Below are 27,889 nucleotides of genomic sequence, written 5' to 3' on the forward strand. Positions count from 1 at the left end.
ACTAAAGATAACTCAGCTGTTACTGAATCATCTGTAGCTCAGTCAGTGGAGCATCAGAAAGGAGCAGCTGCTTCGCTCTCAGTGGAGTTCCTCCTCATCACCTCAACAAAGCAGAAGGGTCATCTCTGCAGTTGTTCTCTGAAACCGTCTGTATCTGTATCGTAGAAGAAGTAAAAACAAATGGGAAAATAACACTCAGCAACATTTATGTTTCCATTTCAACATTTTTGAAGCACTGATTTACAGGAAAACATGGAGAATGTCATTTATCGCAGAGTGGGGATCTAATCTATGACTGGGGTTATTAGCACCACGCTCCAACCAGCTGAGCTAACCTAACTTTTGAGACATTAACCACTCGGACACCTCGTCATATTTGATACTTGTCCTGGAGTCTCCAGGGGAGACTGCGACCTGAACGCAGCACCTTAGACCGCTCAGCCATTCTGACGACAGAAGCTGAAAAATAGCCCATCAAAGTGAGTCCAGTCCACATGAAATATTGTGAGGTTGAATGCTGCACACTGACTGCTTGTGTGTCCAAATGGCTTCAAAGACATCTTTCTGCCATTCACTCCTCCAAACCTTTGGACACAGCTTTGAGCTTTCTCACAGGTTTCATTATTTCAGTGAAGATGTATGTATGGATGTATTCCCCCTGAATCCTGCGATTCACAGCTTCCATCAAATGGAGCCAAATAAGACACAAAACTTATTGTGATGTGAGTCTGAAGAGCTGCTGCCTTTGATACATCACCTGATGATGTCACAATACTCAGAATGAAACTCCTCCTTTGAAGCTGCTTCAAAGAATTTCCAAAATCACGTGATTCAGATGTAAACACAAAGTCTGCCACACTTCAGAACAGCTGTGAAGCTTATTGATCATTCATTTGTTGATTATTAATGATCAGCTCAGAAGCAAACAGTGTATCTGAAGCACAGGAAAGAGTTCTGCTTTCCAACACTCTGATCCCTAAATTACCGCTCCACTGGAGCCTGTGACGTGTCCCTCCTGACAATGTGCTTCATTATCACTGCTGGAGATGCCGGGGATCTCATTGGTTCGGTTCACAGCTGAGTGTGAAGCAGCAGTAGAGCAGTGGAAGAGTGCTGGGCCCAAAACCCAGAGGTGGATGATGGAAACCATCCTCTGCTAAGGCAGTGATGCAAATAACAAACTACACTGATCAAAGTTTACTGCCTTTGAACATGAAAGACTCATGGTTTCATTATTTCATAGATCAGTGTCACCTATCACTGCTGTGGAGTCTGTAATGTGAACCACTAAAGGGAAGAAGCTGCATCACCTGAACAGGAACTTGAACCCTGGACCCTCAGATTAAAAGTCTGATGCTCTACCGACTGAGCTACTCAGGCTTCTACTCAGGAGTTCCTGCTCCACTGAAGAGAAATAGTAATTTAATGGTTGTTGCGTAGACTGTGTTGGTATCATCTTTCAGTGCCTTCTGTAACTTTTGTTCACAGGGAGATAAAAATGCCTGAATTACGCACCCTGCACAACACAGACTAACCTCAGGGGAACAGACCGCCAGCAAGGGCCCCTCAACACACCGGAGAAGCCTCACACTCAGCTCACACTCAGCTGTGAACCGATCCACACATCACATCCACATCACTGGCCTTGATAATGATAACTCAGTACCAGTGAGTCATCTGATCCTCTTAGATGAGTCCTAACTGTCATACTTTCAGGTCATGCAGATTACAGAGATTCTCCAACATGCTCTGTAGCTCCACAACTGGGAAACTTGGTCAATGAAAACAACCAATCATTGTTGGCAGGATTTGAACCTGCGCGGGGAAACCCTAACCCTCTTGCCATCTATTCACATTATAACAGGTTAATTCTGTAGTCTGCAATTTTGACCCACATCAAACCGGAGACCTCAGGTGAGAACCCTCCCATACTATTCTGAGGGTGCTCATCCTAAATTGTTGTGGAAGACATCTGCGTAGGTTCTCAGTCATTCTGTTCTAATACGTCGAAGGAAGTTGAGGTAGTATCTGAGTGAGGTTCAAGCTCAGGTTTTTTTTACTTACATTTCCAATATTCTCCATCCTCTTTCAACCACACCATGAAATATTGAGGTTGAATGAGTCAGAGTGTATTGAAATCATATTTCACCCTGATAGAATTAAACATCTTCATGCACTCATACGACGAGTTTTCACAGGGAGACAATTAGCCGATTAGTTTTCATTGACAAAAAACCAACTGGCAGTGGTGGGATTCCAACCCACGCCTCCGAAGAGACTGGAGCCTTAACCCACCGCCTTGGACCGCTCGGCCACACTACCACTGGGTGGATGTCTAAATTCATGCTGGATGTTCACCACCCACTTCTTCAAAGTCTAACAGTGAAGGTTTCAAATCCAGTTCAGTCCAAATAGTTCCAGTTTTGTTCTTGCTTCTGTCAGCAGAACTCAAAGGTATCTGGCAGGACCATGATTGTCTTTTGAGCTTCATTAACATTGTGCACTCGACTGTGGAGGTCATGACAAAAAAGTGGGAGGAGTCTTTGATCTCTGCGATGTCATTAGAACCTTTGTGACATCACAGAATCAGCATCTCCTTTGATGGTTACTGATGGAACAGGAAAAGGTCAGAGCCTGATATAATCTTGTGAATCCACAAGTATGCCTTTCTTTGTTTGTGTGTTAAAAAGACGCAGCACTCTCTCTGACCCGTCAGTTAACTGTCACAGTCTTCATGTCTCCCTTTTGAGCATCCTTAAGTTTTGTGGAAGAGGTGAAACCAAACCAGATACGATCCAACAAAAACAGCTGAGTAGAGTGCTGTGGATTTGAGCCGGTAACAGGCTGAATGATTTCAATGCAGATAAAGGTTGTTTATGTTGGCTGGTTAAAGCAGCCTGTGTTTAAATCCCAGCAGTTCCTTGTTGCTAAAGTCAGATGTTGTAGAAACAAACTACTTTTGGGTTTTCATCAGCTGTAGGTTACAACAATCAATATTATAGATATTATAGACAACATTCTCCATGTTTTCCTGTTAATCAGTGCTGCTGAAAAACTCATGCCTCATGATGGGACATGGCTTGGAGAATGAAGTCAGAGCTTATTGAAGAGCATCAGACTTTTAATCTGAGGATCCAGAGTTCAAGTCCCTGTTCAGGCAATGCAGCTTCTTCCCAATGGCTGTTTTTTTGCCATCACATGTACATTTGTGTTCAGTCAGTAATTTGGTAGGATGACTACACAGGATAAATCACTCCAAGCTGAGTGGATATTTGAGAGATCAGATTGTTGCACAAGATAAGCACTTCCTGTGCAAAAGGCCACTCAAGGCAGAACCACTGATCAGTCTAACGTTCAGACCACATCTTTTTGACAACAAACATGACGAGGTGGCCGAGTGGTTAAGGTGATGGACTGCTAATCCATTGCGCTCTGCACACGTGGGTTGGAATCCCTTCTTCATCTGTGTTCAGCTCACCTTAGTCTGTCCAAATATTCTTTCTGTTGTCATGATAACACTGTGAGAGATGTGAATTTGAAGCCTTCACTGTGGGACTTTGGAGACTTTTGGACCGAACATCCAGCATTAATGGCTGAATGACTGAAGATCTAACAGATACAACAGTGGTCAGGTCTGCATAATGTATGTTTACCTTGAAACACTGACAGGTCGCATCAACAGCAGGCTGCCATCCACAGTTCATCACTTCTATTTTAATTCCTTCTTCAAATCTTCATTTTTATCATTCAGTATGTTTTGCTGTGTTTGAACTCCTTAACGCTTTGATCTACAGAAAGAGCTTGTAGCATTAATTGTTCAGCAGCATGACTTGTCATGATATTGAGGTTGTGTCCTGTTTGGGGGTCACCACAACATCACACAACCACATGACTTCTGTACAAGATCCTTACATTGCTGACCCTCATTCTGAAAGCCGCCTGGGTGAAAAACAGGAATCCTCACTGCCAGACCACATGGGACATATTGGACTGTATGACCCAATGGAGCTGAACAGAGAGGCGATCCCTGATGATCACCTCACATAAGAAGCATGTCACATGTTTTTCCAACATGTTCTCACTCCCAATGCGTCAACAGGCTCAGGGAGCACCCTTTATTCGTCATTCTGGACGAGTTGGGTAGCCTGAATGACGAACATAGAACTCCCATAACGTTGGAAATTGCTTTCGGGCTTTCCTGTCATTTAAAACATCATTAATGTTGTCATTTGGCTGTTTCATATGGTTATATTTATTAGGTTTTAGAAATTGAATATAGAATCCAATTATTTTATTGAAAACTATAACCCATTATAAATTAAGTTTTTTTCTATTTCAACAGTGAGTGACGTTTTATTTTTTTATTTATGTAAGATGGAAGATGGAAAGACAGCTAAACGGTTGCTGTGGCCGGACAAGGGGGCCGATTTTATTTAATTTCTGAACCATCACAACAACTTAATAATTAATTTTAATAATTGGATATTCCTCCTATATCATATTTGGTATCATATTGATTTTAAATGGGTACTTTTTTCACGAGCTTTTTTCACGAGCCCTGAGTATTGCGTTGCCAATGTCACTGCCTGACCATCATGACTCTTCCCAAAGTTTGTCTCCTGTGAAAAGTGGCCAATCACCACATTTCCATCTGCTCAACACAGCAACAACCACTTTGTCTTGTCCAGAAACTGCAAGTAAAAGCTGTAATACAGGAAGTGATGAGCAGGAACTCCACTGAGAGTGAAGCACTGCTGGGGTTTGAATGCAGGATGTTCTGTTCAGTACTGCCAGTTTCTCTGCAGTCTGTCTCTCAGTGAACTTTTGTGCTCCTCAGAATTGTGTCCCACTTCCTCAAAGGTTTGAAGTGAAGTGTGAGTCTGAAGAGGTGCTGCCTTTGATCCATCACCTGATGATGTCACCTGATGATGTCACAATACTAAAAACTAAGCTGACTCCTGTGTACTGTAGCTCAGTGGTACAGTGCATGCTTTGCATGTATGAGGCCCCGGGTTCAATCCCCGGCATCTCTAGGATTTATAGTGAAGTGTGTCTCTGAATGAATGAGTCTCTCTCAGTTGATCCCCATGTGTGTTAAAATAGTTGAGTCTTCTGTAAGCAAGAAGAGGGCTTGTTGTCATTCTGACCTTCTAGATTTTATGATCAAATATGAAGAATAGCAGGGACAACAGAGAGAGAGAGAGAGACCGTCTCAGTACTTTTTAACCTACTCATCCACTTTCATAGAAAGTTTATGGTCCTTAACTTATCATCCAGGGACATTTCTGTCTTTGTGCGCTTGTGCTCATCCATTTGAAGCGAACGTGAAAGAGTGACATATGAATCTGTGTTGCGTTGGAGATCAATGAAAGACAGGAAATGCCTTTGATCTCCAGTGACGTCACACAGTCTCGTTGTGGAGTTATGAGTTGTTGATGTTGTTCTGTAAAAATCTGCATCAGTGAAACATTCATTCATACGCGAGGACATCACGTATATTGTTGGAATAGAAAATCTTATTTTTTCTGTGTGTGCTCCTGAGAAAGAGGCTCCTACTTCCTGTACTTCCTGTGCTTCATAAAGAGTGACATATGAATCTGTGTTGCGTTGGAGATCAATGAAAGACAGGAAATGCCTTTGATCTCCAGTGACGTCACACAGTCTCGTTGTGGAGTTATGAGTTGTTGATGTTGTTCTGTAAAAATCTGCATCAGTGAAACATTCATTCATACGCGAGGACATCACGTATATTGTTGGAATAGAAAATCTTATTTTTTCTGTGTGTGCTCCTGAGAAAGAGGCTCCTACTTCCTGTACTTCCTGTGCTTCATTATCAATGCTGAAGATGGCGGGGATTGAGCCCGGGGCCTCACACAGACTGGTTGTGAGTTAAACTGTTAATCCTTTGTGTGACTCTGTGGCGCAATGGTAGCGCGTCTGACTCCAGATCAGAAGGTTGCGTGTTCAACTCACGTCAGGGTCAGATCGTCTGTTTGCACTTTTGGTAAACCCTCACATACTCTGTGGTGCAGCAGGAAGTGTTTTTCTGATGATCCATTTCATTTCTTCACATCACAGACAAATTCAGAATTTAAGGAGGACTATTGGACTATCTTAGCATCTCTGACTGCACATCTGAAGGCACAAGATGACGACTTCAAATCCCTGTAAGATCAAAGCTGCTGCTCTCCATGTTGACGAGCTGCCTTTGTGGCTGCAGGCTGTCATGTAGCTCAGCTGCAAACCGATCCAACGAACGCTGTAGATCTCAGGCTGATGGTGCCAAAAGGACCAAATCATCTTAAAAACCCTTCGACCTTCCACGTCTCCACGACAATACAATTTGACAACCTTTGAGTTCACCATCAACAGAAACACAGCAACACAGAAAGGTCAACATGTCTCTGTGGTGCAATCGGTCAGCGTGTTCGGCTGTTATCTGAAAGGATGGGGGTTCAAGCCCACCCAGGGATGTCCTTTGTCTAAACCCCGATGTGGACAGGATCTCCGCCTGTCTTGTGGAAGACTGGGATTTCAATTCCTGAAGGGGGAATGTGTCTTGTGTTGTGTGTGTAAATAATGAGGTTCATCAATACAAAACACCACACAAGTCCGAACCAGAGCTCAGGCTGTTGGTACACAAACAAAGAAAGGCATACTTCATATGCCTATTATATATTCTGTGATGTCACAAAGGTTCTAATGACATCACAGAGATCAAAGACTCCTCCCACTTTTTTCTCATGACCTCCACCATAGAGTGCTGCCTGCTGCAATAATGCTGCCTTTAATAGAAGTTTAGGAACATTTGAGGAAAGAATACATTTTGAAATGTCTGTCTATTGTTTATCACTTGTTAGGATCCCCATTAGCTGTCACTGAGGCAGCAGCTACTCTCCCTTCCTTTCCAAATGAAAATGCAAATCTGCAGTCAAACAGGTTCAGGTAGATGCAGAGTCCGACATTAAAACAAACCACTTTACCATCAACCTCAGCTGCAGTATACACATTACACTTCCATTAACAGATCCTCTGTATATAGATGTATATACAAATCCCAGCAGTACCTGTTTTAAGGTTGTTGAGATAAACTCATGTAACTTCTTCTGCAGGAGTTCCATTAAAACTCTCTGACCAATCAGGTAACTGCAGAGTCTTCATGTCTCCCTTTGGAACATCCTGACGTTTTGTGGAAGAGATTAAACCAAACCAGATACTATCCAACAAAAACAGCTGAGGACAGTGCTGTGGACTTGAGCCGGTAACAGGCTGAATGATTTCCCAGCCAATGCTGTTAGCTGGTTAAAGATTTGTAAAAATAAGCCAAAAAAATGCTTTCACACAGGCCGGTTAGCTCAGCTGGTTAGAGTGTGGTGCTAATAACGCCAAGGTCATGGGTTCAATCCCCATACTGGCCACATGCAGCCTCTCAGACCTTGGTGTTGTTTTGTAGACTTCAATGCAGCCTGAAGTCTTTTTCCAACCAGTGGAACTGCCCCCTGGTGGTCATTAGAAGTGCAGCTTAACTTATCAGATACAACAATAACACAAAGTTACAATGATCAGAGCAAAGACTGCAGATTGATCATTTCCTTTGTAACAGTTTAGTGATTAGTTTCCAGCGGGCATTGTGCACCACGCAGGGGATGTAGCTCAGTGGTAGAGTGGATGCTTTGCATGTATGAGGCCCTGCGTTCAATCCCCGCCATCTTCAGCGTTGATAATGAAGCACAGGAAGTACTTATCTTGCGCAACACCCTGATCTCTCAACTATCCACTCAGCTTGGCGCAATTTATCCTGTGTAGTCATCCTACCAAATTACGAAAGTGAACACAAGTGTACATGTGATGGCAAAACAGCAGCCATTGAAGTCCACTTAAAAGCAAACTCCTAATGTTTTGGCCTCTTTTTTTAAACTCACGTCAAAACATCATTATGAAGTTACGTCAAGTACATATAGAGCAGGTCTAGACTGCTCTGCCTTGAGTGGCCTTTTGCACAGGAAGTGCTTATCATGTGCAACACTCTGATCTCTCAAATATCCACTCAGCTTGGAGTGATTTATCCTGTGTAGTCATCCTACCAAATTACTGACTGAACACAAGTCTGTGCTTCAGATACACTGTTTGCTTCTGAGCTGATCATTAATAATCAACAAATGAATGATCAATAAGCTTCACAGCTGTTCTGAAGTGTAGCAGACTTTGTGTTTACATCTGAATCACATGTGATTTTGGAAATTCTTTGAAGCAGCTTCAAAGGAAGAGTTTCATTCTGTGAGTATTGTGACATCATCAGGTGACGTATCAAAGGCAGCAGCTCTTCAGACTCACATCACAATAAGTTTTGTGTCTTATTTGGCAGAAACTGCAAGCAAAAGCTGTAATACAGGAAGTGATGAGCAGGAACTCCACCGAGAGTGAAGCACTGCGGGTGTTTGAATGCAGGATGTCCTGTTTATAAGACAGACACTTTAAGCAGCTCAGCATCATAACCTCTATAAAAAGCCATCATCAATGGAGATCCAGTTATTTCAACCCAGGGGAGTTGGAGGTCTGAAAGCAGGCCCATGGAGAGGATGAGAACATGTTTCCCCGTAAATATAACACCGCTGCAGCAGCAAAGGAGAAACAGCATGAGAAGCATTTACTACTCAAGTCAACGTGTAAGTTTAGATGTACTCTTCAATTGATTTTACATTTACCTTTAAGAGGTAGTTTACAGTTATAAATATAAATGGGAATAAAATCAGATTTTCATTTCATCATCAAGAGGATGTCTCCACATGCACACTTGCTCTTGGTGTTTTCACTTATTTTTAAATAAAAAAATACTATTTCATTCATCCAAGCATAATTAGTTGTTATGTAATATATATTTTCTGTGTGGCTTAGTCTTAAAATTATAATGGTTGTGTGATCAACTCCTGCCTGAAATTTGCTTAAAAATTTGCCCATCAAAGTGAGTCCACAATACTCAAAGACCGCCTGATTAGATCGCACAGAGGCTCAAAATTTGCATTTCCTCAAACGTGTGGAGTGGACAAAACCAGGTTGTTTCAATTTTCCAAGGACAGAATGGCAATATTTTGACATGTCAAAGGAATTTTGGTCTTTTAAAAGTTTGGGCGGTCAAAAGTAGACCAAAAGAACTTTGTCCCCAAACACACCTTGCTGCAGTTGGGGTGAAAGAAAAGTGTTCTCTGTCAGAAGTGGGATTTGAACCCACGCCTCGAGGAGAGACTGCGACCTGAACGCAGCGCCTTAGACCGCTCGGCCATTCTGACGACAAAATCTACAACAATAGCCGAAAAATTTGCTGAAAAATTAGCCCATCAAGAGACAGAGACATGCAGAACTTTTCCTGTTGCAGCCTGCTATTCCAGCTAGAATTATCCTAAATATCTGCCTTTAAGGCCATCGTGAATTATTTCTAAATATCTTTGAAACCTGTTGATGGTGAACTCAGAGGTTGTTAAAGGGCCTTTTCCCAAAGCTTAGCTTGCATGCTAGTATGCTAATACAGGGGAATTAGCTCAAATGGTAGATTGCTCGCTTAGCATGTGAGAGGTAGTGGGGTCGATGCCCACATTCTCCACAAGACTTTCAGTTGCACCAATGGCCACCATCACTTTGAGTTACCGATGTGGGATAGATCCTCAGGACAGTTTTGTGCTTTGCTTTACCGTGTTGTCTCTCTGCAAGCCTTTGATGGAAGTTCAGTCCACAAAATGGTTGTATCAAATCTTCATCAAGTTAGAGCGTGGTGCTGATAACACCACAGTCATGGATTTGTGACGAATGTGGGCATCGATCCAGCTACATCTCGCATGCGTGTCAAGGGCTTGTTGGTCTAGGGGTATGATTCTCGCTTTGGGTGCGAGAGGTCCCGGGTTCAAATCCCGGACGAGCCCTTCACATAATGTGTCCAATAACCTGCACCCCTATTCAACTACTGTAAGTATAGTATTAGGCAGAATGTTAGGTATCTACAATTAAGGAAGGAAAGTCTGATGTAAATGCACAAAGACAAAAGGCAAGCTTGTGGGTTCACAAGATTATATCAGGGTCTGTCCTTTTCCTGTTCCATCAGTAACCATCAAAGGAGATGCTGATTCTGTGATGTCACAAAGGTTCTCATGACATCACAGAGATCAAAGACTCCTCCCATTTTTTTCTCATGACCTCCACAATAGAGTGCACTCTGTTAATGAAGCTCCAAAGACAAACGTAGTGTGTCACTTCCTTGAAGGTTTGAATGATGTGTGAGTCTGAAGAGCTGCTGCCTTTGATCCATGTAACAGTGTATCTTTCATCCAAAGTCACAACTTTGAGAAGTTAGACAATGTGAGACATGTGGCATTATTGCAGTGAAACGGGTGTAGTTCAGTCAGACCTGCTGATCTGCAGTGATGGGCTGTGTGTGTTTATGGGGGGTGTAGCTCAGTGGTAGAGCATTTGACTGCAGATCAAGAGGTCCCCAGTTCAAGTCTGAGTGCCCCCTGCCACCACCATGAAACTACATGTTTTCATACGCAAGCAAAAAGAAAAATCTTGCCTTTGTCTTTTTCTGTTTGAGCCCCAACAGTGCTCATTAGTTTAATATATAGAAAACCTAAAGTAGGATTTGATTCAATAACAGCAGGACAAAGTGTGACATCAATCTTCTGAATTCTACAGACTGAGTTCATGTTCTGATAGATTTATTTTACAGCTGTAGTAACAATAAATCTCCAGCAGGTGGAAGTATTGCTGCTCAGATGTCATGTACACTGTGGGACACACAATACTCACAGAGGACTTTATTGTGCTGCAGTGAGATGTATAAAAAGCTCCAGTTCTACAGTCAGAAGATGTCCAGTCTGAAGGTGGATGAGTTCTGACTGCAGAAGAAAGTTTCAGAGCGTCTTCCAATGGCTGATTATTGATCTGTGATCAGATTATCAATCAAATATGCTGCTTTCTGGGTCTTAACATTAATAATAAGAACAAGTGTTTACAAAAAATGCAGTTGAGGTTGATGGTAAAGTGGTTTGTTTTAATGTAGGACTCTGCATCTACCTGAACCTGTTTGACTGCAGATGTGCATTTTCATTTGGACCCCAGGAAGAGTAGCTGCTGCCTCATTTGTGAAACATTCATTCATACGTGAGGACATCACGAATATTGTTGGAATAGAAAATCTTATTTTTTCTGTGTGTGCTCCTGAGAAAGAGGCTCAAATCCAAACCCAGGAGACAGAAGTTGAGTGAGTCAGTGAGGAAGAAGCTGCTCGTTCTCCTTCAACAGTTTGATCTGAGGAAAAGTCACTTCCTCTTTTCAGGAATCAACTTCTACCATCTGTCCACTAGATGGAAATAACTGAGCATCAACTGAGAACTGAGTTCTTCATCATCTGGAAACAGACAGCATTGTTTTCTTCAGCTGGAGCTCTTTGTTCAAATCTACATTGAGATTCAGAGCCAAATGTTTTTCCTTTCCTGGATTTACTTCATCATTTCAGTGACTCTGTGGATTCAGCTGACAAATGCAAAATACAACCAACATTTAAGTGATGACGTGTTGAAACAAAACTTTATTGATTCAATCTGGTCAGCAGAATATAACCTGATGAAATCAGCTGCAACATTAAACTGGAAAAAAACTCAGCAGCTGTACATGCAGTGACTAGTTCTCCTGCTCAGGTATCGTCTCTCAGGGCATCATGTGTTGTCTTTGTGTGTTTTTGTGTCCGATGCTTCACAGCTCACAGGCCAAAGTACGTGCTGGCCTTCATGGCTCACCTGTACAGATCAGAGAGCTCAGCTTGCTGCAGAGCTGTTATAACGCTCCAAAGCAGGAGGTGGAAATGACTTTTCCTGTTTCAGTGATGGAGCAAAAAGTCACTGTGTGTTTGTTTCTTTTAATATTGATCATTGTAACCTACAGCTGATGAAAACCCAAAAGTAGTTTTTTTTTTCTTCAACAAGGAACTGCTGGGATGTAAACAGGCTGCTTTAACCAGCTGACAGCATTGGCTGTGGAATCATTCAGCCTGTTATCGGCTGAAGTCCACAGCACTGTACTCAGCTGGTTTTGTTGGATAGTACCTGGTTTGGTTTCACCTCTTCCACAAAACTCCAGGATGTGCCAAAGGGAGACATGAAGACTGTGCAATTAACTGATTGGTCAGAGAATTTTAATGGAACTCCTGCAGAAGAAGTTACATGAGTATTTCCTCGACAACCTTAAACTGAGGTGTTGCTGGGATTTGAACCAAGGATCTCCTGTTTACTAGACAGGCGCTTTTGACCAACTAAGCCACAGCACCACGCTGAAGTCTAAAGATGTACAGAGGATCTTAAAATATTTCAACATAAGTAACTGATCATCATCACTCTTACCAAATTTTGTCTCCTGTGAAAAGCAGTCAATCACCAAATTTCCTTCTCCCAAACACAGCATGAGCCATAAAATTACTACTGCGCTTGCTTCACTTGTCACGATCCTGCAGTTAACACAACCAGACTGATATACTACAATAATGATTAAGAATCACATGTAGACTACTGTCTGATTCATATTTGGCTCAGAGCACTTTAAACACGCTTGCAAGACAACCAAGTTCATGTCACAGACATTCTAGTCCCACTGATGGAAATCCAAATTGAAGTCGGCCAGGATGCAACGTCTTTGAAAGGAATGCTAAACTTTTGTACAAGTAAAGACGGGCTTCCTCCCCATCGGGGAATGTAACCACAGTCTTCCATGTGACAGAGCGAAGACACTGCGCAGTCGACTTTGACTTCCGTTCCTTTGCAGAAACACAATCGAAAAACAAAGTTGCTTCTGCTCAGTTTTGTGCTAAAGACCTTTTAAATGTGAGGCAACCATGACAACTACTCCACTACAGAAACTGACAATGTAGGAGCTGCACCCTGAGTTATACCTGTTGATCAAGTATCTTTCAGTTTTTTTAAAGCCTCATCTGAAACCCCATTCAATGCAATCTGACTTCTTTCAAAAACCATGGACCCGCCCCCCTGGTGGGCATCAGATAGACTCCAGGTGGAAGTCTTACTTTTTTTTGTTTAGTGGCTCACTATATGCCAATATAGAAAGAAGCTGGACTTGAGAGTTTGTGAGGTTGGATGCTGCACGTTGACTGGTTGTGTGTCCGGGACGCTTCAAGGACATCTTTTCTGCCATTCTCTGCTCCAAACATTTGGAAACAGCTTTGAGGAGTTAGAAAATGTGAGACATGTGGCATTATTGCAGTGAAGCTGACTAATGTGTGTGGTAGTGTGGCCGAGCAGTCCGAGGCGCTGGAAATCACATACAGTCCTCCACGCTACCAACTGAGCTACGAAAGGGAGCCACTAAAAACGTGTTTGATTCTCAGCTTATGTGTTATGTGTTATGTTAGAAACTCTGCTGCTTGTAATATAAAACACAGCTGCTCTCCATGTGATCTCCAAGTGATACAACAGTGGTCACCTCCTGTCTGTCGGCAGACTCATCACCGTGGATGAGGCCGATGAAAAGGATGACCTTTGAACCAGCAACCTCAGGATTTCAGCTGTTAGCCTCTACAGGCCTCCACACTACCAACTGAGCCACACATGACGCCCTGAGAGACGATACCTGAGCAGGAGAACTAGTCACTGCATGTACAGCCGCTTCTTATCTGGAGTTTTTTTCTGTCATCTATAATAAAGTAGAAAAGAGACACAGCTCCACAGTAACAGAGGTGTGCTGCTGTAACGCTGAGTGCTGGATTCATGTTCAGTTTATGGTTTTAGAATCAGTGATGCATTCATGTAGAAACATCAGTTTAATGTTGCTGATTTCATCAGGTTATATTCTGCTGACCAGACTGAATCAATAAAGTTTTATTTCGTGGGGTAGATTGTTTGAAGGAGCCGTCAGCTCCAAAGATTTAACCCCCAATTCCGCTGCGTCACAGCTCCGGAACAGCTTCTGCATCCAGCAGCCCTCCGCAGCAGATCAGCAGAGTAACAGATACGGTGAGTCCGAATATTTCCGGATGCCGGAAAACGGCCCATAACAGACTCTCAGAACAGGTCGAGCGGGACGGAAAATAGCGCGAAGTGTATTTTCAAAACAAAACACACCTGGACGGGGACAGACCTGAAATCAACAGGTCATCCCGTTGACTCCATGGACGAGGAGACCAAATCACAGAATAATCCATCATCCGCCACATCCGGTAAAGACACCCATAAAAAGGATGCAGCGTGGAATACCAAAGCAGGAGTAAGTGGAGGGATGATAAATTACTGATTTGACCCAATAAATATCATCTGGTTCTCTTTATATTTATCGGTGAGAGTACGGAGGAGTTCTGGAGACATTCCGCATCCAGTGGAATCCGGTTACACTCATAACAGAGGAAACACACACAATAGACGGAACACACACACACACACACACACACACACACACACACACTCAGATGGGACCACCTGACTTCCAGTAACCGCAGCAGCTGAGAGGAAAAGTGTTCAGAGTTCAGCCTCCATTTTGAAGCTGTCGGAGCAGAAGCAGGGAAACTGAAGGCTGAGGCCGGTGAGTGTTAACATTATTATTATTTCACTGTCAGTTTGTCCCTGTGGACTGTGGAGGGACGAAGACTCACAGTGGACTTCTGTGGATATACATGTATATATTGTCTTTAGTTTTTTCATGGAAGCTGCAGTTAAAGTTCACCTTCACTCATCAGCTGCATGAAGATCAGTTCGACCATCAGGTAACGTAACCAACAGCCTTCATCCTGTTTGTGTCAGTGAATGTTGAACTGATTTAAAGTCAACAAAATGGGAATATTCAAAGATTTAGCTATATTTATCTATAAAATACTGAACTTCACTCTATCTCACTCCTACAAATCAAAACGTGACATATTTAAGGTATTTATATTTACAAATTTTCTTTGAAAACTGACAATGTGATGCCCATATTTGGGGCCATGATGATCATTTTCAACCAGCTACCTTCTCAGATATATAAAGAAGAGGTACTAACTCAGATTGGCTGTTGAAGAGTTGAAGAACATGACAAAAAGACAGGGAGATAGACAAAGTGATAAAAGAACACAAACTGCTCAGTTCTGTTTAATGTTCACTATTAAAATAAACTGTTTTATTAATTTAAATGTTGCAGTCAGTGAATGGTTTAATCGTGATGATGAGCCATCAAACTCCTCACAGCTCCCTGTTCAGATTCCAGATAAAGAGGGTTGGTTGTGGATGATGTGGTTACTTAGTAACAAGATCTCTTCAAATGTTTGTGATAAAGACATGAACTCATAAAATCACTGCTGAAAACATCAGCACATCAGTTAAACCAACAGAATGTTATCTGACAATTCACTAAAGAAAAACTGAAGATAGTGAAGTCTGAGGAATTCTTTTCTTTTTAATAAGAATGAATATAATTCTATCCTGAGTAAATGTCACTGCACACTTTAATAATTATAATGATGATAAGGATCTTTATAGAAATAAACAGAAACCTGCATGATCTACATCAGTCAGATTATTATTCTGTGTGATAAGGATAGATCATCAAGTGTAGAGAGCAGCAGGGTCCCCTCTCCTCCTCCAGCAGCATCGCACACTAATGTTGTGAGCAGTAATGTATTTCTTGGCTGCAGCTCTAAATCAGACTGCTGCTTTTTCATTTCCCCGACAATCTGTCGCTGAGGACTAACAGTGCTCTCTTCTAAAGTTACTTTCTGCCATCCACCTTGTTTCATTTAGGTCAGAACTTGGGCTTTCAAATAATGTGTGTCTTCTTTTGTCAGTTTGATCAATCATTGTTTCCCCTTCAGTAAAACTGAACTTCTTCTTTTTTGCTTACTTTTTCAATGGTTACATTTTCCCTGAAGTAAATTTTAAACTAAATGCAAACCAAACAATTGAGGTTGTGTTGGTTATCACCATCTAGTGGACAGATAGTAGAACTTCATCACATCCTGTTTGTTTCCTGTGATGAGGAAGAAAACTGGTTCAGTAACATTAATGTAATTTTCATATTGTTCCAGAGCAAAGATGAGCCAACAATAATATATATATGTATATATATTTAGGAAATATTTTTTATTGTTTATCACCTTAATCAATTGAATACATGTAATATTCAAAGTCTGTGTCTCCTGAAAGCATTGTCTCAGTTCTGTTGCTTTTTGATAACAAAACCAAAAACCTTTGAAGTGGACAGTTTTTTGAAACTGAAGACAGTAAAGACGATGGTGATGATGAAGAGAGATGTCGGTTTAAAAGGCCCAATGTCTTTAGAGCAAAAGCTGACACACTTTTCCGTCAGTGTTTGTTTAAGCTTTGCAGGGGTGGGTTTTCATGCTGTAACAAACGATTTGATTGTAGGTTGATCCTGGGCACAGTCACGTGCCCAAGCCTGTCAGGTTCAGACAAAGATCTTCAGCTCTCGGTTTGTCCTGTATCTTCTTTGTCTTCTGTTAGGGAGAAAGTGTTTCCCACTCAGAGCGACTCTGTCTTGAAGATGATTAACCGTGATGAGGAAGAGGAGGCCAGACCAGAGTCTCCAGTAACAACCTGTCTGACTCTGAAGTCTGACTGGTCCAGAGATCATCCTCCATCCTTCAGTAATGGACCTGGACCCTCAGAGACAAAGTAAGAGACTGAACATGAGAGTAAAAATTTGTTCATAGATTAATATTAATGATCCTGAATCATTAGTGCAGTTTCAGGAAGACACTGAGATGGATCTTCTGGTTTTATCACCAGAAACTACTGATGCTTTTTTTTTTCTGCCCAAACATTTTATTACATCAGTCAGATCATGTAAGTTATAAAGAATTTTTTTCAAAGAGACAGGAAGGGGAAAAGACATGTCTCTGAAGAGGAGCAGCCGTCCCACTGTGCTCTGTGTCAGGACGTCCTGAAGGATCCAGTCTCTACCAGCTGTGGACACTGGGTCTGCAGACAGTGCTGCACCTCACACTGGGACCAGTCTGCTTCTTCAGGAGACTCCTCCTGTCCCCAGTGTGGACAAAGATCCAGAACCAGACCAGGTCTACAGACCAGCCCTGAACAGAGTGAGACTGAACTTCTGACTTTTTCGTCAGATCCTCAGACTCTCTGTCTTCAGTCTGACTTTGTCGCTTCTCTGTCAGCAGATCGTGTTCTACAGGAGGTTTTCGATCAACATAAGATCAGTCTGAGGACCAGATGTCAACATGTGACTGAAGGAACAGGAACAGGAAGTGGAACCCTCCTCAACAGGATCCACACTGAGCTCTACATCACAGAGGGACAGAGTGAAGAGGTGAATACCCAACATGAGGTGAGGCAGCTGGAGACAACTTCTAAGAAGAAGAGCCTCCATGATGCTCCAATCAAATGTCACCACATCTTTAGAGTCTCACCTGACCAGCAGAGTCCCATCAGACTGGTTCTGACCAACGGCGTCGCTGGAGTTGGAAAAACTTTCTCTGTGCAGAAGTTCAGTCTGGACTGGGCAGAGGGCTTGGAGAACCAGGATGTCAGTCTGCTGGTTCTGCTTTCATTCAGGGAGCTGAACCTGATCAGAGATCAGCAGTACAGTCTTCTCAGGCTGCTTCATGTTTTCCATCCAACATTACAGAAGATCACAGCAGAGCAGCTGTCTGCCTGTAAAGTTCTGTTCATCCTGGACGGCCTGGATGAAAGCAGACTTTCACTGGACTTCACCAACAGGGAGGTCGTGTCTGATGTCACACAGGAGTCATCGGTCCACCTGCTGCTGACAAACCTCATCCAGGGGAAACTGCTTCCCTCGGCTCTGGTCTGGATCACTTCCAGACCTGCAGCAGCCAGTCAGATCCCTCCTTCATGTGTTGACAGGCTAACAGAAGTCCGAGGCTTCACTGACGCCCAGCAGGAGGAGTACTTCAGGAGGAGGTCCAGGGATGAAGAGCTGTCCAACAGAATCATCTCACACATCAAGAGGTCCAAGAGCCTTCACATCATGTGTCAAGTCCCAGTTTTCTGCTGGATCATCGCTACAGTTCTGGAGCACATGTTGACTACAGACCAGCAAGGAGAGCTGCCCCAGACCATGACTGACCTGTACTCACACTTCCTGCTGGTGCAGACCAGGAGGAAGAGGATCAAGTACCATGAGGGACATGAGACAAGTCCACAGGAGCTCATGGAGGCTGACAGGGAAGTTCTTCTGAAGCTGGGGAGGCTGGCGTTTGAACATCTGGAGAAAGGGAACATCATGTTCTACCAAGAAGACCTGGAGCAGTGTGGTCTTGATGTCACAGAGGCCTTGGTGTACTCAGGACTCTGTACTGAGATCTTCAAAGCAGAGAGTGTGATCTTCCAGAAAACAGTCTACTGCTTTGTTCATCTGAGTGTTCAGGAGTTTCTGGCTGCAGTCTACATGTTCCACTGTCACACCAACAGGAACAAGAAGGTCCTGAAGAACTTTCTGGGAAAAAAACAACAAGATTCAGCCCTGGAGGACTTTCTGATGGCAGTCCTGAAGAAATCTTTTGAAAGTAAAAATGGTCACCTGGACCTGTTTGTCCGTTTCCTTCATGGTCTCTCTCTGCAGTCCAACCAGAGACTCTTAGGACGTCTGCTGGGTCAGACAGAAACCAAACCAGAGACCATCCAGAGAGCCATCAACAACCTGAAGAAGATGAGCTGGATGAAAATCTCTCCTGACAGAAGCATCAACATCTTCCACTGTCTGATGGAGCTGAAGGATCACTCAGTTCATCAGGATATCCAGGAGTTCCTGAAGTCAGAGACCAGATCAGAGAAGGAACTCTCCCTGATCCACTGCTCAGGTCTGGCCTACATGCTACAGATGTCAGAGGATGTTCTGGATGAGTTTGACCTGAAGAAGTACAACACATCAGAGGAGGGACGACGGAGACTGATCCCAGCTGTGAGGAACTGCAGGAAGGCTCGGTGAGTCCACTCTCATTCTCATCCATCCTTCTGATGTGTTTAAATCCAATCTGATTCAGATGGTGTTTCACTGTCAGCTGTTTGTTTTCAGATAATTCAAATGCTGCCTGAGATAAATATTCACTTAGTTGTGTTTATAGTGAAAATCCAAAAGACTGATGACATCATTAAGCTGACATCAGCAGGCATCAGTGAATGATGATGTTCACCAGCTTCACTGTTCACTGATCTCAAGTCAGTGAAAATCAAAACAGTAGACAGTCAAATGTTTTCAGGTCAACATGGCCTCATGGTCCCTCAGAGGAGACAGACCTGGATAATCTGACCACATTTTGTCTCTTCACCTGAAAGTCTTTAGTCCTCAAATTGTCCAGATGAATTTGGAGTGTCCTCTGTCACAGTGATTTGTTGTGTCATGTGTGTCATCACAGACTTGTTGGTTGTGGACTCTCAGAGACTGAGTGTGACATTGTGGCCTCAGCTCTAAAGTCCAACCCCTCCCATCTGAGAAACCTGGACCTGAGTCAGAACAAGATAGAGGATTCAGGACTGAAGCTGGTGTGTGCTGGACTGGAGAGTCCAAACTGTGGACTGGAGACTCTGAGGTCAGTTCACTGACTGGACCTGCTGTGGTTTGAGTGTTGTGTTGTTGTTTGGATGATGTGTATTGAGACATGATGATGACCCACAATAAGAGAAAGATCATTGATGAAGACATTTCTGATTGATTATTAATGATTTGATCTTCATCTTTTATTCTTTACTCAGGTTGATGAGCTGCAGATTGTCAAAGATCAGCTGTTCTTCTCTGGTCTCAGCTCTGAAGTCCAACCCCTCCCATCTCAGAGAACTGGACCTGAGTTGGAACAACCTGAAGGATCCAGACCTGAAAGAACTGTGCAGTTTTCTGGAGAGTCCAGATTGTAGACTGGAGACTCTGGGGTCAGTTCAGTTGTTGTTGTAGTTTTTTTTTTTTTTTATGTAAAACCCAGAATTTGTCTTCATATAGAACTTTAATTTATTCACTTTTGATTGACATTTTAAAAAGTTGTTTCATGTTTCCAGTTGTAGTAGTAATAATAATAACAAGAATTGTTGTCATTCATTTCCAAAAGTGGAAATTGCTTGTTTAATGTATTAATGAGGAAAAGTCTTAGAGTTGGTCTTAGTTAGTTTCGCATGTTTGATCTCAAGACATAAATCAGGACCAATGGAGACCACGGTCCTGGATCAGGACTGGATCTTTAAAGTCTTGGCGAGTTCAGTCTCTCCTGAGGTCGTCAGCAGTAGCTCATCAACCTCTTATGATATGAACGGTGGATGAATGTTGTGCTGCCTTTTCGGTGATGTGTGTACCGACATGATGATGACTTACTATATCAAAAAGATAATTTAAGGGGATATTTCTGATTTAATATCAGTCATTTGCTCTTTATCTTTTATTCCTTACTCAGGTTGGAGAGCTGCAGTTTGTCAGAGATCAGCTGTTCTTCTCTGGTCTCAGCTCTAAAGTCCAACCCCTCCAATCTCAAAGAACTGGACCTGAGTGAGAACGACCTGAAGGATTCAGGACTGAAGGATCTGTGTGGTTTTCTGGAGAGTCCTCACTGCAGACTGGAGACTCTGAGGTCAGACTCATGTTTTATTTCTGCTCTCACATTAATATGATGTTACAGTTGTGGTGACTCTGACCTGCCGACAGGTTTATATTTATGAGGGAAAATCCTCTTCAGGTTCTTACCACTTAAACTGTGAAATGCTTGAAAGTCACATGTGAAAACTGATTTTATTAATTTAAAAATGGCATTTAAATTTCATGAAGTTTATCAGTCTTGTATTTCTGAAATGGGACATAAGATATTAATGAATATTTGTATGTTAATGTTCAGATGTTAGTCTGTCCCAAGAGTAACAACATTCAACTTGGCCTAAAATTCACCACTTGTGTTTTGTCTTGGTTCTCCATTAGTCTCCACTTCCAGCACCGTTTTGGAACAATGTTCAGCATAATGTGAAAATTTTTTCTTTCTTAGCCAACAGAATGACATCATCCACATGTAACATGGCTCTATTGGTTGAGTTTGGGATATTTCAGTCATAATGCCAATTTAGTTTGAATATCAAACACATTGTCAGAACTAATGCTTTCATTTTCCAAAGAACCCTCCCAGCTGGTCCATTATTAGAATAATAATGTTTACATTAACCACTGACCCCAAAGCAGTTACATGAATGTACATGAGCAACACACTGCAGCAGTGGAAATAAGGTGGCTCCAAACATACCTAATGTAAACATCAGCACCTCAGGAAAACATCCATTTTGCTGTGATTGTGTAGCAAAGCTTTAGTCCAATCAGCTGCAGTGGTTTGGTTCCACACTAAGATAAGGATTGGCTCTAAGGGCTGGTCTGCTGGGGGAGCAGTTGCCCCGTTGCCCTCCTCTCTCTGCTGCAGGAAACATGTTTGCTCCGTCTGCCTCGCTGATCTCCCAGCTATGTTAAATATCAGTCTCAGGATTCTGTGGACTGATATCAGATCATTCAAATGAAGATCAGTCAGAATTGGGATAATTCTTCTTATCCCATCATGATAATCCATTAAAGATGATGTAGATTCATCAGAATTAATTCTGCATATTTAAGTATGATTTCCTCTTCCAGCTCTTCATGTTTTTTCAAATATATCATTAATCATGAGTTGGGTTTTCTCTGTAGAACTTCTGCAGCTTGTTTGTAGACTGTTTGACTGGTTTTAGAGTGGACTTACCTGCCAGAGCTCAGATTGTTATACAGGAGTTCATATGTGGCAGAATCAGAGATAGAAATAAAGTTTGGCTGACTCTGCTGTTTGGTTATTTCTGATGTGTTAAAATGACAACGTTGACAGTTTGAGTCAGTTCAGGTTCTTACAAGTATCGTTTCATTTTCTCATTAAATCTTGTCACTGTTTGTATTTGTCTTCTCCTAAAGTCACCTATTTTATTCTTTACTCAGGTTGAAGAACTGCAGTTTGTCAGAGATCAGCTGTTCTTCTCTGGTCTCAGCTCTGAAGTCCAACCCCTCCCATCTCAGAAAACTGGACCTGAGTCACAACAACCTGAAGGATTCAGGACTGAAGGATCTGTGTGGTTTTCTGGAGAGTCCTCACTGTAGACTGGAGACTCTGAGGTCAGACTCATGTTTTATTTCTGCTCTCAGATTAATATGATGTTACAGTTGTGGTGACTCTGACCTGCAGACATCAGGCTGATATTATACTGATCCTCACTGAGGATCTTCATGCTGACTTCTGCTTTCTTCTTCTCTGGTTTCGTCCAGTTACTGTGGCAGAGAAATGTTGAACTACAGATTTAAAACTTGAAAAAAATGATAAAAATCTTTCAGTGTTTCAATGACAGGAAACACTTTTCCACAGTGACATGAACAAATATATTTTCAGTCGGGTGGGAATCATTGGCTATCTCACAATTTGAGTCGATTTGGATTTTTGGGGCTACGATTCAATTCATAGAGGTTTCTAGGCTCCTTATGATCTACTCCAGTCTGTTTTGGCAAATGGATACATTGAAGTGTCTTTTTCACATTTATTAAGTTTTAAACATTTATCCATGCGCAGATGGAAGTTTTGCAACTGTTGCTTGAAAGCAATATCACATATTTCTTGAATAACAAAAATAAGTGTCTCTTTAAAAAAATTTAAATAAAAGCTGTATAATTAAACATGCTGCATTTTAAATTTGAAAGAAAGTGCCTTTTCACATTGTGGACCACGGCTGCTTCTCTAAGTAGCTTGTGATTTGAGTGGGGAAAAAAAAAAAAAGTCATGTCAAGCTCGGTCTTCCTGGACATTCGGTAAAAATCAAAGTGAGTCCAAATCTTTGGCTGTGTAAGACCGCGCCCGTCAACGGCAGCTTTCCTCACAATGACCTTGGCTCTTGGTCAATCGTGAAGAAAAGTTCCCAAGCTTGGATATAGGAGCTCTAAGGGTCTGTTCATAAATTCATTAAAGTGGAAACATACAGTTAAGATAAACTTTTCAGGACCTATAGCTGTATCATGCAGCCAAAACTTATCATTTTACACAAACAGGGATGAGATTAACATTTTTTTTTTCTGCAAGACGCCGTGGTTTTATGTCAGGTTTTATATTTGCAGGGTTAATAAAGCAGTGCAGTTAATAACATTAATTCTCAATTCATATCAAACCAGTCTATAATAAAAATGATGAAATCTCAACACTACATCAAATCTGAACCAATTCTATTTCGCTGGGTGGGATGAGAGCGGCTCGATCAAAAGTTTCCTTTTTTGGAGACCATCTGGTTACACTTCCGCTTTTGTCAAGCGACGTTTCTGTTCTCAACACGTTTCCATTTCGCCCATCTTGAACGCAACTTGGTTCACATTCCACAACAGCGAAAATTTCCCAATCACAGTGTCAGCTTATTTTGGTGCATTAATCATTCTTAACTTTATAACACTTCAGCTTTGAGTCTTATTATTCTGATCCTCATCTTTATCATTTATTAGTATGATTACTTTTATTCAGCTACATTTCATGTTATTCACGCATACATGCAATCATAACTTTCGCCGTACTTATTTAGACTCACAGTTCTCAGTGGTTTTCATGTGTTTAGAGTGTGCAGTGTCGGTGGGGACAGTCCCCTGGGGTCTCAACCTCACCGTTTCACTCTGTGCTCCTTGACACCTGCAGCCATGACGAGGTCGGTTTAATCTCTCTTTCCTCCATTGTGGTAGTTTCCTTCTTGTTTTGGTGCTTATCACGCGCGCATATGTTCCAGAACCGGCTCCATGGTGACGGCAAACAGCGTGTGGATTAGTTTTATTTTTTAACGTTGATTTTGGGACATTTTAAATGGTTTCTGAATTGTAGGAAATGAAATTGTGATATTTACATGAATTGATTTTTTCTTTTTTTTTGGACACCCCTAATATTCAGTGTTGTTCCAACACAACTACAAAGTCATGTGACTAAAGCAGACTGACTGAGAGATTCAGACCAAATTCAACATGTTTGTTAAACATGGTCAACGCTGAATGAAGTGAAAATGTTCCAGATGTTGTGAACCATGTGTTGACTTGATGAAACATTGAACACTTTCAAGCAGGAACTTTGTCTCTTAAAGTCACATCTTTTATTCTTTACTCAGTTTGGAGAACTGCAGTTTGTCAGAGATCAGCTGTTCTTCTCTGGTCTCAGCTCTGAAGTCCAACCCCTCCCATCTCAGAGAACTGGACCTGACTTGGAACCGACTGAAGCGTGCAGACTTGAAGGATCTGTCTGATCTTGTGAAGAGTCCAGACTTCAGACTGGAGACTCTGAGGTCAGTAGAGTTGGACTCAGTTCATGTTCCTTTCAGTAATATTGTTTAAATCCAGTATCAGAGCAAAGACTCTGTGTTTCCTGTGAACCTTCAAACTCCTCAGTGAAGCTGTGAGAGCAGAACAGAAACAGATTTCAGAATTAGACAGAAAGACAGAGAGAAAACAGTCAGCCAATCAGATCAGTCAGAGGACTGTTGTGATCATGTGACCATCAAATGAAGCAGATTCCAGCTGAAAAACTCAGAGATGTTCAGATTCTGGTCCTCGTCCATCAAACTGTCAGATCTGAGCTGAGACTGTTTGTTCTCTGATCAGGTTCATCTGTCACAGCTCTGAGATCAGTCTGACTGAAAGCTGCACATCACTGATCTTCTTTCATCACACTGTCACCATGTGGTCTTTCTGCAGACTAGAATCCTGTCTGTCTGTCAGAGTCTCTCAGTTTAAATGGACCTTCAGTAAATCATCAATAAAGTGATGAACCTTCATGACTCAGCTCTTTATCTCCACTGTGGACTCAGAGAAATGTGCTGAGTCAGCAGACTTGAGGTCTGTGAGTTTCCAGCTCAGTGTGTTCACTCCAACACGTTAACATGAGCTGAGAGGAAGCAGCTGCTGCACATCTGGACTGAACAGGACTGAAGTCCCTGCAGGTCTTTATGCTGGATCTGCATCACTGACTGACAGCTGATGGACAGAGTCAGGAAACACTGATGGATCTGCTCTCTTCTTCTCTACACAGGTGGAGGCGGTGAAGAGGAAGGTGTGTGCTGATGGAGGATCAGCTGCTTCCTGATGATCCAGATGTTGCAGCAGCAGCTTGTCCAGACTCTGGACCATGTTCCTGGGAGGTGGAGAGGAGAGCTTCATCCAGCAGAGACTGACAGAGGAATCAGAACTGGTCTGAGAACAGAGTCCAGTCCACCATGATCCCAGAGACTCCTCAAGTCCTCCTCTCCTCTCAGCCAGCTCCTCCAAACTCCACCTGGGGTTTAGGTTCAGCTTCTTCTGGACCCTTTGGGCCGCTTTGGGGACATTTCTAGAAGCATTTTTGCTGTAAAATATGAAATATTTTCTTGTAAAAAACATGACTGTCAGTCGTCACAGATGAAACTTTTAAAATGGCCTTTTCTTTCTATCATAAAAATGAGGCATATTTTTTAAAATGTTTATCTACAATAGTTCTTATTTTTATCCACAAATGGCAAAAAATTGTCAATAAATAAAAGGATGCTGGAAGAGCAGAACTCAAGACATGACACTGCAGCAGTGTAGTTTATCTTCAGAAAGGACAATTTTTATTTAGTGTACTAAAGTATTTTTAGAAAACAAACGTAACACCCTGTTTTAATCTGAGTGTTTGTGTGGATGTTGATGTGGCCTGGGTGGGATATTTTCTTGTTTATTTTTATTTTTTAATGTGTAAAGCACTTTGTGCAACTTTGTTCTTTGTTTAAGAGGCGCCGTATAAATAAACTCAATGAAGTTTAAAGTAGGGATTGATATGTTTGGTTCAGGGATTGATTGATGTGATGTAATACAGTCCAATAATGGTCTGGAAGAGAGGGTCCACACTTTCAGGTTTCTTGGCGTCTTCGTCTCCGCCGACAAAGCAATAACCACCCTGAACTGCCATATGCGCTGACTCTCATAAACTCTGTGCACCTTACTTCTATGTTTATATTGTATACTGTATATATTTCTCATATTTTGTCTGGTTTTTGTTTTTGTTTTTTTATTTTATTTTATTTTTTTCCCAAACACTTTCTTTTACGCTGTCGTTTTTGCACTGATACTGGTGATACTCATTGTATATTTCATTGTACTGACGTAATATGACAATAAAGGCATTCTATTCTATTCTTGTAGTGCGGCAGACTCTCAGCTCAGTGTGTGAATGTGCTGCTGCTGAACTGGGACTCATGAGTTCCACTCTGAACCAATGAGTCATGAATCATGAGTCTGACTGTGAACCAGTCTACAGTATGTGCTGTGGGTGAGTGACAGCTCATAGCGGGGAGGGAAAGGGAGTGAAACAGCAAACCAGAGCTGCTGCTTTTCCTCCTTCTTTCTATATGAACATGAGCACCATGATGCACACTGCTGTGTTCTCATATCAAGCTCATGTTCACCTTCTTTCTTTCACAGGGAGAACATGAAAGAAGCTGAAGCTGAACTCAGCCTTCCAACTTCAGTGCTCCGTGTCACAGACTGATCCATTTTCTGACGTTATAGTCCACACCAGGCTGCAGCCTCTCTGTGTGACACTTTGTTCATCATTATTTTCACACTTTAGTTCCTGCTTCTTTTCATTTAGGCTCCATGTAGGCTGTTCATGATGACTTTGTTTGTGTGTGGCTGTTTTCTTCTGAATGTGGGATCTCTGTCTGAATGAAAGTTTCACAATCACTGCCTCAGACTGCATTCAGAAGGAATTGTTGAAGTCATAGAAGCTGAAGAGTTGATGATCAGAGGCTGACAGCTAAAGGAAGCTAGAATGCACACTGCTCTCTGACAGAGTCGGCCTCCCTCCACATTTAGGAGGCTTTTTCACTTCTTACAACAGCTGACAAAGGGCTCATCTGGGATTTGAACCCCGGACCTGTCACACCCTGAGCCAGAATCATCCTGATTGTTCCTGGAATGGTTTGGTTAGTCAGAGTGTGTCTGTGTGTGTTCTTGTCTCTCTGAGTGGTTGGAAATGAAAATGGAGATCGGTAGAAGCAGATGACTCTGAGGATGAATGAATGTTTCACTGACAACATCAACAACTGTTTACTCACCGCTAAACGCGGCTGTGTGACGTCACTGGAGATCAAAGGCATTTCCTGTCCTTCATCGCTCTCCCACGCGACACCAACTCAAACGTCACACTCGCATTCGATTCAGCTAGAACGGCGCATGCGCACGAAGAAGCTCACACTTGTCTCGCGAACGAATGAAGTGAAACACAAATCAGCTGTTCTACGACAAATAAGTGGCGTTAATTTGAACTAAAACCAAATCTGTTGGTTTGTTCCTCCTTCTACTTATTAAAATGCGTCTTTTCCTGCTTTTGCTCATTTTTGCAATCACAGACTGAGCGAAGCTGCGCACCTCGTCCACTGTGTGTGTGTGTGTGTGTGTGTGTGTGCTCTCTCTGCTGGTCTGAGCTCTCAGTTCATTTAAATGCTTTGTTGGATCTGTCTGTCTGTGTCATGTCAGAAACTCTGAAACACTCTGAACTTCTTTAAAACACGCTGATTTACTGACGTGAGAGTGTCCAGCAGTCCATGATGGATTATTATAGAAAGATATCAGCTTGAATGTAAATACATTGTTGTATATTAACACTAGAAATTAGAATAATCATCTGTGAAAGGCTGCAGAGTAACTCTTTACCAACATCCAGATGTTAGAAACACAGTGCTGTTTGGAAAATACCCTGATAGACTCCAACACACTGTGACTTTGTGAAACAACCAGTGGAGCCCCCTGGTGGTCAGTAGAAGTGCAGCCCCTCTGAGCTGGTGGCAGACCAAGGCTTCAGTCTGCACACATCTTCCACATGTGATGGCACACACACTGTGTATTGTGGCAACATCCGTCCCCTCAG

The 27,889-nt window shown here is 42.2% G+C and overlaps 2 long non-coding RNA genes and 6 other non-coding genes across 8 annotated transcripts; 6 read left to right on the top strand and 2 right to left on the bottom strand.

The window, feature by feature from the left end:
* Window positions 1–1,307: 1,307 nt before the first annotated feature.
* Window positions 1,308–1,380, bottom strand: trnak-uuu (transfer RNA lysine (anticodon UUU)). The gene has a single exon. It is a non-coding gene; the product is annotated as a tRNA-Lys (tRNA).
* Window positions 1,381–5,911: 4,531 nt separating this feature from the next.
* trnaw-cca (transfer RNA tryptophan (anticodon CCA)) lies at window positions 5,912–5,983 on the top strand. Its single transcript has one exon. It is a non-coding gene; the product is annotated as a tRNA-Trp (tRNA).
* A 1,361-nt stretch (window positions 5,984–7,344) lies between these two features.
* On the top strand, window positions 7,345–7,418 carry trnai-aau (transfer RNA isoleucine (anticodon AAU)). Its single transcript has one exon. It is a non-coding gene; the product is annotated as a tRNA-Ile (tRNA).
* A 1,786-nt stretch (window positions 7,419–9,204) lies between these two features.
* On the bottom strand, window positions 9,205–9,287 carry trnal-cag (transfer RNA leucine (anticodon CAG)). The gene has a single exon. It is a non-coding gene; the product is annotated as a tRNA-Leu (tRNA).
* A 555-nt stretch (window positions 9,288–9,842) lies between these two features.
* On the top strand, window positions 9,843–9,914 carry trnap-ugg (transfer RNA proline (anticodon UGG)). The gene has a single exon. It is a non-coding gene; the product is annotated as a tRNA-Pro (tRNA).
* A 518-nt stretch (window positions 9,915–10,432) lies between these two features.
* trnac-gca (transfer RNA cysteine (anticodon GCA)) lies at window positions 10,433–10,504 on the top strand. Its single transcript has one exon. It is a non-coding gene; the product is annotated as a tRNA-Cys (tRNA).
* A 9,026-nt stretch (window positions 10,505–19,530) lies between these two features.
* On the top strand, window positions 19,531–20,450 carry LOC115056432 (uncharacterized). Its single transcript, XR_003841792.1, has 3 exons — window positions 19,531–19,549; window positions 19,713–19,886; window positions 20,399–20,450. It is a non-coding gene; the product is annotated as an uncharacterized LOC115056432 (long non-coding RNA).
* A 1,622-nt stretch (window positions 20,451–22,072) lies between these two features.
* On the top strand, window positions 22,073–25,098 carry LOC115055593 (uncharacterized). Its single transcript, XR_003841702.1, has 3 exons — window positions 22,073–22,113; window positions 24,120–24,293; window positions 25,037–25,098. It is a non-coding gene; the product is annotated as an uncharacterized LOC115055593 (long non-coding RNA).
* The last annotated feature ends 2,791 nt before the right edge of the window (window positions 25,099–27,889 follow it).

Source organism: Echeneis naucrates, chromosome 2 (assembly GCF_900963305.1).
Source record: "Echeneis naucrates chromosome 2, fEcheNa1.1, whole genome shotgun sequence".
In the NCBI taxonomy this organism is placed as follows: domain Eukaryota; kingdom Metazoa; phylum Chordata; class Actinopteri; order Carangiformes; family Echeneidae; genus Echeneis; species Echeneis naucrates.